This window comes from Mercenaria mercenaria, chromosome 3 (assembly GCF_021730395.1).
Source record: "Mercenaria mercenaria strain notata chromosome 3, MADL_Memer_1, whole genome shotgun sequence".
Lineage (NCBI taxonomy): Eukaryota > Metazoa > Mollusca > Bivalvia > Venerida > Veneridae > Mercenaria > Mercenaria mercenaria.
This window is the reverse complement of record NC_069363.1, coordinates 75018006-75033498: the sequence shown is the minus strand read 5'-3', so window position 1 is coordinate 75033498 and position 15493 is coordinate 75018006. Positions and strand designations below refer to the sequence as shown.

The window sequence follows — 15493 nt, the reverse complement described above, 5'->3', positions numbered from 1 at the left end:
CAATTTATACAAGTATTTTGACAGCTAGAGTATATAAATGGATTGAAGAAAACAATTTTTGTCAGACACACAGGTTGTTTTTTCTAAAGGCTGTAGTACGATAGATGTCATTTTCGTCTTACATAATCTAGTTAATGATCTATTGTCTTGAAACTTAAGATTATATGGATCTGAAAAAGGCCTTTGATTTATTTTATAGAAATGCTATATGGCTTAAGTTATTCAATTTATGGGTGTAGATGGTAAAATACTTAGATCTTTTAACGATGTGTATTCTCTGGTTAAATCATGTGTCAAAATAATTCCCCGGCATTTTTTTGCTGTATTTGTAGAAGACCTTGAATTATTTTATAAGGTAAGCAAGGCAGCGGACATTCATTGTGCGCGTTGAATATAATTCTTTTATTATTTGCTGATGACATGGTTATAGTTGGTAAAACTCAACAAGACTTGCAAAACATTCTAAATACTTTACATGAATATCGCTGTTACTGGGGGCTTTGAACAAAAGTTGTTGCATTTTGAAGGAGGGGACCCATCAAATTATATTAGAAATGGTATCATGATAATGAGCCATTAGACGTTATAAATGATTTTGGTTATTTATGGGTTGTTTTCAACTATACTGATTCACTTGTTTTAAGAATTAGTTTTTTGTCGGCAATTCTTTAAAAGCCATGTATGTTTCAATGAATAATATCAACAAATATGGCATAACTCTATTTATATCGCTTCAGCTGTTTGACTCGTTTGTAGATTCTATTTTGAATTATACATATCCGATATGGGGTTTTTCAAAGTCTAAAGATCTTGAAAGAGTCCATCTTAAATTTTGTGAAACCATACTTGGCGTGAAACAGAGTGCATTTAACGCTGCAACTTATTGCGAACTTTGGCGTCACCCCTTGTATATAAATAGGCATGACCATATTATTGTGTATTGGTTTAAATTATCAAATACAGATAATTTACTTTAAAAAGTATTTACCGAAACGATTTAGAACAGTGTAATCATAATAGTGCAAAACATTGGACATGCCATGGTAAATGCATTCTAAACGAGCATGGTTTTCTGATGTTTGGAATTTACCAGGCCAATTGGAAGCCAAGACATTTGACCCATTTTTAAACAAACAATTATATATTGTTTTAAGCAAAAATGGTGTACCGACATAGTTGCAAAAATGTTTTAAATACTTTACATTCACATGTTAAAACAAATTTTGGTATTGAAAATCATTTGAATATATTATGTAAAACATCACGAATTTTTTTTATTGAAATTCCGTATATCTGCACATAAGTTACGTATAGAGCCTGCCACATATGGGAGAGACAGGTTAAAACGACACGAACAAATTTGTCAGTTGTGTGATCTAAAGAGATTGAAGATTAATTTCATTTTGTTCTTTAATGTAGAGTTTATAAACAATTTCGTACAAAGTTCATTAAACGTTATTTCTTTACTCATACAAGTTTGCAATTCTTAGAATTGCTACAGTCAAGTAATAAATTTGTTCTAGCTAATTTGTGTAAATATATAACATTATCTAATAACAAGGGAAATGCAAGTAATTTAATCACATGTCTTGGAAATGCTTGTACGTTTGTTTGTGCTAACGTTAATTATATAACATATACTGCCATTCAGTTGATCGCTGTGTATTATACTACCTATACTTCTTGCAGTAATTTCTGTATACAGTATTATAACAAGACTGACACCGTTTCTATTGTGACATCGTTGTGATATTCTTGCATAGTGCGTTTTATTCATTTATTTAATCTTTCAGACTGGCTTATGCAAATAATGGTAATATCAAAAATCGAGCAAAATAGGTAAAGCTAAGATGGTAACAATGTAAGGTAGATGGCCATTGAATAAGAAATCAGGTTGCCGAATATACTACATATCCTTCACAATAATGCACTTGACCACCGCGAAACCACGTCCCGCCGGGTCGATTAAAATGGACTATAACATCTCGCAAGTTGGATAAAACCAGATCTGTTCATTCTCTGTAAATACTTAAAAGTCATTTTTCCTATCACGTGTATTGTATTACATGTATGATCTCATGTTGTATAAAAAAGATACATGTATGTTTACGTTAATGAATTATCTGTTCTGTTCTGTTCGTATGGGAAAGTTAGCCTGGTGAATCGGCTGTCGTGTCTGTTCGGTAGTTTTCAGTCTTCCGTTATTTTTGGCCAATGTCTATCAAGTAATCCTATCGTTACATTAATACTTTTGATCATATACAGGGGTCGAACGTATTTGGGTAAGTTGACGTTTTAAGGGAGAGCTAAAGGTTAGTTGACTCAAAATGGCGGATAAAAGCACGTAAACATGATACAAGATCAGCATTTTCTTCAGAAATTATATTAATCGAACATTGTTGCGGTTATTTAAACTGTGCATCGAGTGAACAAATGTTTCATCTGTGTATTGCCGTTTCTACAAGAAATAACTATGTGGTATATAAAAAGTTATTCAGTGTAAATTTACAACTTCCGCTTTCTCTGCAAGGAAATGTCTTCCAAAAAAACCCCATCGATTTGGATTTATTATCGTCAGGTAATCTTAGTTATTTATATTTAACATTATGTAATACTTAACTGGAAGCGTGTGACCTTAAATTCATTAGTCATAGATGCATTATGAAACCTCATCGCCAAAAAGATATGGTGTACGAATGCAAAAACGTTTGTTACACTAATGTACGCTCAAAAAATGGTTAGTTTTATATTATTTGTGTACATATATTTGGCATACTGGGATTAGTTTTCGTATTGAAAATATATATTTGTGGAGATTCATGTATAATACCTTGGTGACCTTGACCTCGGGTATAATGGGCCCAGCCCCTACACATACTTTGTTTGCATACTGAGTAATGTTAGTATTAAGTTACAGTAAGGAATAAGCAATAGGAACAAAGAAAAAAGAAGGTTGCCGAGAATCTTTAACCAAGAAAGCGCACGCCAGTGCAGACGCCGGAACGAGTAGAATAGCACCCCTTAATCTGAAATGTGGTGCTAACAAAAGGAGAAAATAGCAGTAATGTTACTATAACGAATTGACTGTATCTCATTTTTGCACGGCGCATAAGATAATGAGTAAATTTTCAATAAATAAATGATATGTAATGAAAGTATAAAAATGAATACTAGAAAATGCAAAAGAAAAAAAAATCTACTCACTAATCATTTATGAAAACGGTGATATAATTAAAATTAATAAATTTCAGCAAACGTTCACCAAATCAATGGCTATCTTTCCACTTTAACATTTAACAATTAAGATGTATATAATTCACATGTTGAAAATCCCCATCAAATACATTTAAGAAATTATTAATAGCAAAACAGTGTTCGAACACTATTTTACACGATTGTTGCTTATAAACCGGGCGTAATAATTTCACAAGGGCGCAGCCCGATTTAAAATATTTTGAACTGCGTATAACCGCACGAGTGCTAAATATCACGTCGACGTGACGTCAACGTAATATTGTTGTGATTATTTAAGCATTGCTAGTAATAATAAAACTTTATCATATGTTTGACGTCGCAGGATTTTAAAAAAAGCAATCACACAACAAAAGCTCATAGAACATGAAATGCCCACCCCACTTTGATGCATTCAATTAACTGCACGAGTAACAGATTAAAATTGTTTGGTCACTGTGCAATAAATATTTGACAAACTGATCTAGGCTCATTTACCAGCCATAAGTCACCTCCATAACAAACTTAATCTTAAACCAAAGCATTCTCTAGTTATTTTGCAAAACATAATACTTTTCTTGGTGAATGTGACCTCGACATGTGACCTACTGACCTAAAAATCAGCAGGTGTCATCTGCCGGTAAAGTTGAAACTCTTTTTTAGATTTTGTCGTCCTAGGTACATGCGTTCTCAAGTTATCGTCCGGAAACCGTTTATCTGTTCTATGTCACTTTGACCTTGACCTTTGACTTACTGAACTAAAAATAAATAGGGATTATTTCCTGGTCATGACCAACCTACATTTTAAGTTTCAAGATCTATGCCCAAGCGTTTTTGAGTTATCATTAACTGTTTCGAGCAACTGTGACCTTGATCTTTGACCTACTAAAACAGTCATCTTCTGGTCATGACCAATCTTCCTATCAACTTTCATGATCCTATGCTCAAGCGTTCTTAAAGAATCACCCAGAAACCGATTTGTGCTTATACGTACTGACATACTTATCGACCGGTAGACATCTGCAAAAAAATACACCCCGCCTTTTTCGAGGCCTGGGGCATTAAAATTGATAATACACTTATGTAATAAACTTTTCACGCCGATGTCGTTTAAAAGTATATGAAATGTAATGGTTAAATTAAAATACAAAAGAAAGAAAAAAAATCGGCAGGAAAAACTAACATGTGATAAAATTAAAGAATACCGTATAAGTACATATTTCTGCGGACTAAATATTCTGCGATTTTTTTAAAAATGAGCAGGTATTAAATTTCTGCGATGTCTTTCTTCTCACGTTGATGGGCTTTATTTCTGAGGCTCTGCATCAATCGTTGTTTCATTTATTTCAAATGGACAGGTGCGTATTTTGTTGATAATTTGACAGTTGTGCTGGTTTCCGGTTTGAAAATAAAAGTTGACGTATGCTGATGTAGCATCGTCATCATGACATTATGCTGAGTGTTAGACGCAAGGATTAACAGTCATTTTATATATACAGTCATGTCAAACAGACACGAAAAATGTATGAATCTATAGTTTGCAAACATTCTCATCTATGCATTGTTACGATATGATGATTTTTGTTATTCACGCCTTTTTCAAGTCCAATAAAAACACGGTAAATATGACCATCGCCAGACGGGTCGGATAACAATAGACACAAAGGAAACAATGAAATGTGTTTGTCACATAATTTTAGAATATTGAACCTGATAGCTGACTGCTCAATGGTGAACAAAAATCAAAACAAATTCGACGTTTTAATTTTGGTTTATTCAACATCAAAACAACAATAAAAAGGTTCTCTTACATTACCGTTACTTCGAAATTTTCAACCTACTTCGTCGGCCTTAGGCTACATGTCGGACAAAAGCACATAACGCTATCGGACATTGTATTATACTTAACCGGATTATATTGGCGGCTTGTGTCGTCGTATCACGGCATGTCATGACAAAATTTTCTGCGGATTTTAAATCTGCGGTCTTATTTTCTCCCACAGAAAACGCAGAAATAAAGTTCCCGCAGAAAAAGTACTTATACGGTATTACATTTGTGACACTCCGCGTTGCATTTTTAGAATTTGTTGAATAAAACTGAGAAAAAGCTCGACAAAATCTCGCATTTCATTCAACTCGGTAAAAATTTATATGAAAAGACACTCAATATAATTAAATTTAATGCCTAAAAAAGGGTTTTTGCAAAAAATGTCACTTTTTAGTGTGAGTGCACACTTATCCTTCGTTCAGCATGGATCAGACGTGAGGACGAATAAGTTTAGTTTTTCTATATAAATTCTGCTTCAGTTTTTAAAACGTTAATCGATATTTCCAGTTATGTGTTGAAATGGAAATTATTTGCTAGTTATTCATAAAGGTTATTCACAATTTATCTGTCTCAACAAACGATATTTTATGCGTACAGTTATGTCAATTAACCAAATAACGTACTAACACTTTGTGAAAGCGTTTTCTTGATATAATCCACACGTATGTGTCACATTTTTGTAATTCATTTTGCCATATAGCTTGTTTGCAACATTTCTTTACTAAATTATAATCTCTATGTGTCATTTAACGGTATTATTTACATGATTCCAGATGGCTCGTCCACGTGTTGTTTGCAAACACAACAACTTATGTATTCAATAATTTTTTTAAACACGCTTGATCGCGTAACATACTCTCCAATGTAGTCATCACACGATGCACGGATGACTTTATTCTTTAAATTAGCAGACTTGACATTAAATAGGTGAAATGTGAACTAACCTACTTTCACTTTCGCCTGTATCGGCCATTTTGTGTCAACTAACCTTTAGCTCTCGCTTGAAACGTCAACTTACCCAAATATGCTAATATGAACCTAGATGTTATTTGGTGGATTAATCGAAGTACCCATATAACGGTGTTCTCAACAAATACATAATTATAGCTTTGCAAAAATAATTCCTACTATCTTACAGTCAAATAGAAGCTCGCTTTTATAATTCTTTGTTTGATAATTATGATTATGAAGTTGAGGTTTCAAATACTTTTGTTCCTAATCAAGTATAAATGCCCATGTATTTTTATGTCTTAAGCCGTGTCCAGCTGTCTCGAAGTTCAATGATGGCTCAAATAAAACACTGAACATTTTAGTTTTGAGCTTCGAGTAAGATCCAATGATTCGATGCGAACTCAAAATTCTTCTTTTTGAGATTTTGAATTACGATCCTCAAGCAGTCGGCTGTAAACAGAATCATATTATGAAACGTCCATCCTTACAAATGTGTGCGGTTTAGAGGATGAGAAGAAATAAATCTTTACCGTGAAAGGAACTTATATTCCGTAAGAATTGACGGAAATATACGAGAATGTTCGAGTCTTTCCAATGACGGAAAAAAACAGAAAAAAACAAACAAACAATAAACCTATACTCTTCCAATTGCTTAAAAAAGGACAACTTCCTTCTTTACATAGAAAACTGAAGTTAATATAAAACAATAGGTAAATGAATATAAATTACAAGCCGTTTGCAATGGTCTTCAAGGGAATACAAAAATCTGTTTATTTTTTGTCAAGGGGCCTCCGTGGCTGAGTGGTTAAGGTCGCTGACTTCAAATCACTTGCCCCTCATTGATGTGGGTTCGAGCCTCACTCGGGGCGTTGAATTCTTCATGTGAGGAAGCCATCCAGCTGGCTTACGGAAGGTCGGTGGTTCTACCTAGGTGCCCGCTCGTGATGAAATAATGCACGGAGGGGCACCTGGGGTCTTCCTCCACCATAAAAGCTGGAAAGTCGCCATATGACCTATAATTGTGTCGGTGCGACGTTAAACCCAACAAAATAAAACAAAATTATTTTTTGTCAAACAGAAGAAATTTCAGCAAATTATTCATATTCAACTGTTTCTCATTGTAGATAGACAGACATAAAGTTTATTCAAAAAGATCATTTACTTTTTAATTTATTATCCCTTTCAAAAATAATATATTCATAAGAAAAACAATGCATTGAACATTAACACATCGTTTGCAAACCTAAAATGCATTTAATACTTTTTCCATTGATTTAAATAAAGTCAAGGTCTCCTTTGCGCTATATAAAATATTTTCACTCGTGCGAAAAATCGATGGGTCTAGTACGTGTAAAGGAATACAGTACTGGGTTTCCAAAATTGAACAAAGGCACACTTCTGCTTTATTTGCAAGATATCTAAATATTATCTTGTCACGCTCTAACATGATAAAACTCATGGGACACATGTATTTCTTGCATTTGTCAAAAGACTGACGTTTAATGTTTCTTCTTGAAAATCATGTATATAAATCACGAAACATTGTAGAATGAAGAAAACACTGAGCTAACGTATTTTACCAGCCGTGGCTTAAAAGGAAAGTGTATTCACAAACGGTTTTCATCAAGGTACCAAAAACTCATGCAGATATTTTAAGAATAATTAATTAGTCCCTAAAGATAGAGATGAACCTAAGTGTCCAGTGCATTGTACTACAGTACGGCCTGCATGGGAATTAACATTTGTGTGGTCAGTTTAAGTATTCCATTCTAGTACTAGATCACATAGTAAATTCACGTGATTGATTGGGGATTCACAAAAGGATTCGTCATGGTCGCACGATCCGGGATAATTTACAGACATGATAGCTACAGGTATGATCTGTTCCATGTCACATCTTTGATCACCAGGGTACATATATATTTACATGTTTTAAACTGTAAATATGCATTAAGTCATGCTGAGTGCCATCGCCATCTGGTCCTTTACTGTTGTAAGCACCCACTCTACTGCATATCTCTATTCAAATTTGTGCAAAAAAGGACTTAAGTTTGTTTTAAGATTTGGACAGAAGAACAATGCTCGAGACTTTTTCTACTTGTTCACCGCCGATCTTCTCGTCTAGCAATCGTACCAGATCTAGTCAGACTTGTTCACACGTGTTCTTTGTTTCAAGTACCTCACTAGGTTCATTCAGTGCTTGCACCTCACCTCATACTGCTTCAATAGAGAATCATGTAGTTGTGTGCAGGTCTTCTCTGTATGTGAACAATACAGCTGGTATATACCTATCCCAGTCTTTAGGTCTTGCATTAACATGCTTTTATCTAAGAGTTCCATTCATTCTCTCACGATTGCGACATTAACTGGCTATATCTGTCGCTTACGATTTCTAAAACAATCTATGAGCTTCATGCCAAAAAGATCCCAGCTCAGCAAATAAAAGAAGAAATTAGTGGGTGACATTAAGCACTCGAAAGAGATGAAAATAGTATCATATATATGGAAGTAAGTATATATGTAAAATAAACAAAATATTTGCAAACTGAAACTGAATAATTTGATTAAACGCCTGTTTTTATACAATGATATATTCAATGGCGTTGTACATAATAATAATAATATTTATTATCATAACAATATTAATAATGACAATAATAATAGGTCAGAGACCACCAATTAAAAAAAGTACAGGGAACTTACTGGGAATGAGGCAAGTGTATACCTGGGAATAAGGTAGCGTCTGTGCGTTTTGATTGGTAAGTCATGTAAACAAACCCAAGAAGTGATCTTTTTTTTTTCAAAATGGGACATTTTTACTGCATTTACAGTATTTCATTATACATTCTGACAAAATTTGCTCCATTTTATGTGTACTGAAAAAAAGTTGCATCAAATGAATTTTTCCCGGCATGACAACGATGTAAACAGGGGTTCATCTCATTCACACGAAAATAACTTAAATAAAGTATCACTATTCACATGTTTTTCGTCCGATATTTTGGTGGAACTAGTACAGTTCTTGAAAAAAATGTGATTAGATATACATGTTTCGATTTATGGAAGGCCGTACACGCCATAATGTTATAATGGAAGTCTATGGGAAAACAATTGCTGTTCTCTAACCAACAGCCTTATTGTAACAAACAGTCATGACCGCACCCCTACCCTTGAGGTCATTTTACCCCTATTGCGAATACCAGTGCTTAAAGCCGAGTCTGCTATTATTTTGTTTGGTTGCATTCTGTATTACCAAAAGATCCTCTTACAGATTTTATTTATATTGTCCGTGAAAACATATACGTGACGGCCAATTAAATCGAAATAAATACCCTCCTTTGAGATAAAGACAGGTGATATCCCGTTATTTCAAGGTCGGCATGCTTACCTATTTCTTACAAATTGTATTTGGTGGTCACCTATATGTGATACAATGATCCAAATAATTGGTTATAATATATGTCTAAAACACAACAAATGGTATAAATTCTATAGGGTTACTAATCGGTTCAGATAACTTATTATTTCAAAACTCGTTAAGAACGGCTATCGCGGTAATTTGAAATGTTTCTTTATGGTAATTATACAGTGTCTCGCGATTGTATACACAATTACCAGCTTATCTCTATATATTGTTTTATGCTTTTGTTCATAATTACAAACATGTCAATAATTCAGTAATTCATGTATGGCAATGTGTCGGTTTAACTGTACAAGGAAAAACAAACAGTTTGCAAATATAAAATTCTAAGTGAGTCAATAGCGGCTGATATAAGCCAGGAATAAACAGTTATCTTGATGTTTTGCCAATAGCATTATCATTTAAGTTACCTAAAGTACAAAATTTGAGCGGAACCATGAGAGAACAAACAGTGTAGTTACAACCAGCATGGATCCAGACCAGCCTGATCCATGCTGTTCGCTAACGGTTTCTCTAATTGCAACAGGCTTTGAAAGCGAACAGCATGGATCTGACCAGACTACACGGATGCACAGGCTGGTCTGGATCCATGCTGGTCGCAAATGCACTATGTTGGTTTTCCCCTGGTGCGGCTCGAAAGTATTTGTAATTTGTTAAATTAAATGAGTTTTTTGTTTTTGTTTTTTGATTTTGTTAGGAAAGGAGGAAGGAAGGTTTTTGGCTAAGACAAATTGAATACATTTATTTCATAGACTGAAGCCCATACGTGCGGACATGACGGCTGTTGCACATTTCTTTACCATTTATTAACAGACTCAATCAGCCCTTGGTTGTCCGCTTTTCTTGTCTGACATGATCTGTTATAGATGATATATATATTTTGCTAGTTACCGAGTAAAACAACATTACGTTAGCAAAGACAAATCAGTTTAACATTATTTCTTATACTTTCGATAAATAGATATATTTGTAAAACTAAGATTTGGAAATAGACTATTACAAGTGACCGAGTATAGAAGCGGCAATACAAAAGTCCCCTAAGGGTTGGAAAACTCTAACTGTATTAGTGTTCTTCCCTTGAATTTCTTGGCAACAGTGTTAGGACTGACAAGTTATGCAGTCCCAAGACGGTTAATGTTTAAAAAAGTTCAAAGTATAATAGAAGACTATAATCTTGAAGACATCAAAAGAATAAAACAAATATAGGAAGCACAAGTATTGAAGAATAGAAAAAAAAGACTTTAAAAGCAATAAAAAAGTAATGATTTAGATGTATGGTAAATCTGAAGAAGAAATGAAAGCTATGGTTGATTCTATTAAAGAACTTGAAAAGAAATCTGATTTGACAGATAGTCAGATAAAAGAAGTATTTTGAACCAATTTAGAAATATTATACAATCAAGTTCAAGAATTAAAAGATAGTATGATAAAACATGAAGAACTAAAACACAAGATTGCTGAAGCCAAGAAAAATTTACAAAATATATATCAGTTAGAAATCAGAACAGAAATAAATAAAATAAATACTGACCATACAAAAAAGAATCATGATTTGTTAGACACATTTTCAAATAAACTTGCAGAATATAAATCTGAACTGGAAATGACGCAGCATTAGATAATCTTAGAAAAGAGTTTAATTCTAACTTAAATTCTAACTAAGAAAAATTTAAAAAACAACTTCAAGTCTTGGTTAATAATGTCAACGCACGTCACGAAGGAAACTATAAGGACTTCATTACACTTACAGATATATTACAAAAAGATATAGCGCTGTTTAATGCTACAATTGAAAAAAAATAGAAAATGAACTGGACTTTGTAGTTGAAAAATCAGTTAAACCAGGAGAATCAATTACATCTAATGCTGAAGCAATTACCTCTAATGCCGAAGAAATTACAAAAGTAAAAAAATGCATTTCTAAAACAAGAAACACAATTAGCCAGAACAAAAATTACTGTTGACAATTTGTCTGCTTCTGATGTAGCTACAACAAAACGAGTCGTTGATTTAGCTGAAGTAATTCTTAAACTTAAAAAACAACATAAAGCAATAAAAGAAGAAATAGAAAAAGTAAGACGTGAAGTGTTTCTTTTTGAATATTACAACAGCAGACAACTACATGTAAAATTTTATATTGGAAATAGTTATGATATTGAAGATAAGCAATTACAACAAAATTATTAAATACCGAAGACTTTTTGCATTATTTGGATTACGAGCTAATAGGATTACAGATTATAAAAAAAATTATTATAAAAAAAATTATGGGTATAAATTTCAAGTCCAACACGATGGGGATTACATAATCGAAATGAATATTACCATTGGTAACTATAATAGAATAGAATAAACAACACTGTTTTTTAAGAAAAAAATTGTAATTCATTTAAACGATGAAACGTATTGATCCGGTAACGTTAGGAAGTCAATTTACTACAGAAACAGGAAGTTATGTTAGATTCTATCTAGTCAATCAATTTATTTCCATTGTTTTTTTATATAATGGGAATATTCAATAATATAAATTAAAAAGTAAGTAAAATAGAAAGGCAAACAGTAAAAAAGAACTCCTTTGTTTTTAACATCTGCAACAGAAGACACTGCTGCTGGACTGTTTAAATGGAATGTTGTAAATGCTAGTCCTGGTTTAATTCAAAATGGTAATAATGTAACAATCAAACAAAATTGCATCTTAATTATTCTTATAGATGCAATTAGATTAAATAAAGGAGAAACTAAACTGGAATTAGAAAACAAAGAAAATAAAATTCTTCAAAGTTATAATGTAAAAAATAACAGAAAAAAATTAATCAATTTCTATTAATTATGCTGAGCAATTTAAAATAAACGATGTTATTTATATAGATGGTTTAAACGTTTAGAATATTCAATTTACAATTTACGGTGGAATTTAATTTAACGATAAATTAACAATTTATGGTAATATATAACCATCAGCTAATGTATTAATACCATTATCAAGAATATATCTTTTATCGTCATAACATGATAAAGATGTGTTATTAATAACATAACTGGAAAAATTATGCTTATCAGAACGAATAACTTTAAAGGTATGGTTACTTTGGGTTGAATTAAACAAAGTATCTTTGTAATTTTTATGTATTATTTCTTTCTTAACAACATGCTTTTTTATTCCTTTACATTTTTTAATGTTAACTTCATTTTCTTATAAATATGAATACATTTTACTTCTTAATCCAACAAATTCAACAATGGGAATGCCGGCAGCTTCATCTTTGAATTTTCCAATTACTTTTTTATTATTATCAAAATAAAAATATTTCTACATTATTCTTTTAAACTTCTATTAAATCTTTCGATTACTACAGCTTTTCCTTCATTAAATGTATGATACATGTTAATCTTATTTTTATTCGAACATGATTCAAACTTTTTATTATAAAATTCTTTTCCTTCATCTACCTATATATTTGTAGGTATTTTACCTTCAGAAATTATTTAATCAAATGCTTCAGTAACAGATTCTCCAGTTTTATTCTTTAATGGAATAACCCAAGCATATTTGCTAAATATATCAATCAATATATATATATCAAGCTTACCATAACTTAATGATATTATTTGATAAAGTACTTCTAGATGTAAAAACAAAACTCCGTTTATTTGATACAATGATTGTGCCAATTCTGTTATACGGCTCCGAAGTTTGGGGTGTATACAACCCAAAAGATGTTGATAAATTACATTTAAGATTTTGTAAGTATGTTTTAGGAGTTAAATCTCAAACTCCAAATGCTGCCGTATTTGGAGAATTGGGAAGATTTCCTCTATCTATCATCTGCAAGCAACGTTCTATTAAGTTCTGGTTAAAAATAATGAAGAACGTTGATTCCCCACTCTACAGTATGTATTACGACCTTTTGAATAATGTAAACAATTCATGCTGGTCAACTCGTATTAATTCAATTATTGATCATTTAGGTTTTACAAATATTAGAAATAACTTCGACGAAAACTTTAATTATTTACCCATGTTTATAAACAGATTACAAGATCAATATATTCAAGACTGGTCTGCCTCAATACTATGCCTAAACTCGAATACTACTGCAAATATAAGACAACATTTTGTTTTGAAAATTATATAGAAATTATATCAAACGATAATTTAAGAAAGTGTTTGACGTCCTTAAGATTATCCTCTCATAAATTAGAAATTGAAGTAGGAAGATATGCTGGTGTGGATAGAAATGAAAGAGTATGCAAATTATGTACCCAAAATGTAACCGAATCGGAGTATCATTTTCTATTGTGTTGTGACAAATATAGAGATATTAGACATAAATATCTGGGCAATGTTTCTTGGCCCTCTTTAAATAAATTTGTTTCTGTTATGTCAGTTATGAGAAAGAAACATCTTTTGAACCTGTGTAAATTCATAAAAGAAGCTATGCTTCAACGCAGCAATACCCTGTCAGATATTACTGTTTCTTAGTAAAATTTTTGTTATTTATGTGTACATGTATAATTATGTTGTTATGATTTTGTAAAATTGTGTCTTTGCCATATTTCTATTATAATGTAAATGGCCAAAGGCAAGTACTTTGCTGATTTGCCAATAAAATTTGAACTTTTAAAATTTGAACTTTGAATCAATAACGGTTAACAAGTACTTCACACCTTTATTATATTTTGAAAAAGCTTGCATATCGATTAAATCAGCAGAACAAGTATCATCAATATCACGAACTATCACTTCGTTTCGGAAATTTTCGTTTTATTGGTTTATGTAATTCTTCTGCTAATTCGTCACTCAGTTAATTTCGGGGAACTTTTTGAGTAAATACTCTAACCCCTTTTCCCGTTTTTTCTTCCGAGCCCAAGTTTGTATTTAGTTTTAATTGCTGGTTTAACAACTAAATGTTTTGCAATCTTTTCTCCAAATGTTTTTGATTGAGTGTTATTTAAGTTGGAAAGCATTTGCTTGTCACATTTACTTTTATTTGTACTATTATCATAACAAAAGTCATGGTCCATGCATACTGCGTCTAGTTCATTGACAGGAGGTCCGTTATTCAAAGGATTTCCTGGCCCGCAATAATTATAACCTGGGAGTGTTAAACCGTTCTTAGGTAATAATGGTAACAATGCTTTATGAATATCAATTGCTCCTCCGGAACGTTTCACAAACTGTGTTTTTATATTACCGCAGGATGCACACTGAGCTCTTAACATAAGTCTACCATTTTTTGTTGTAACATATTGAGGATTTATACTTTCAGTAAAGGACCATGTATGATAAGGCACAGTTTTAGCCCCCAAATTTTGAAGAAAATGAAATTAAAACTATATCTCAACGATATGAATTATTTGAAACATAAAGGATTAATCTTGCATTTTATAAAGAAAAAATGCAACAGTTTTGCCTAAAAAGTCATGATACATGGCCTAGTTTCATGCCATCAGCACAGATTTTGTACATTTTTAGACATTTTCGTGCATTTTATCACCAAAATACGATACGAGCGCAGGGGAGAACAATTTTAATTTTTGGATATGTTTTGAGGATTGCAAAAACACAAATAATGATACATGAGAGAAAATTGTTCTAAAGTGCGCTCGTTGTAAATTTTGAACAAATACGGTATTTTCCTCGGAAAATTCTACTCTAAAATAGCCATGTTAAGGGACGAAACTCTTGATCTCCTTGAAGAGCTTGGCGTAAAGGTAAATAAAAACATGTTGTGACGTAATGCGGAAGTGATATCAGTTGCTTGAAAAATGGATTTTTGTCAAATTACAGATAAATTAGACCTTTTGATAGTATTTGCATAGCATTTTAAGAAGTTCTCAATATCATTAACATATTACCATCGATTTATTTCAATGCTGTTAGCGTGTCATACAAAAATTACGTAATTATTACTTGATCAGTCGGCGAAAATCTTGACTTTGGTCAAACTCGGCAAAGATTTTTAGATTCTGTAAAATATTATACTAAATACGCGTAATATGAACCAGATCTAAATATCACGGTACTAACTTGGTCACACAATAGAGGAACTTGTGTAAGG

The 15493-nt window shown here is 32.2% G+C and overlaps 1 protein-coding gene across 1 annotated transcript in view; it reads right to left on the bottom strand.

Moving 5' to 3' along the window:
* The window catches only part of LOC128555714 (linear gramicidin synthase subunit D-like), a 65440-nt gene that overhangs the window by 21777 nt on the left and 28170 nt on the right, over positions 1-15493 (bottom strand). The gene's annotated exons all lie outside the window — the stretch shown is intronic.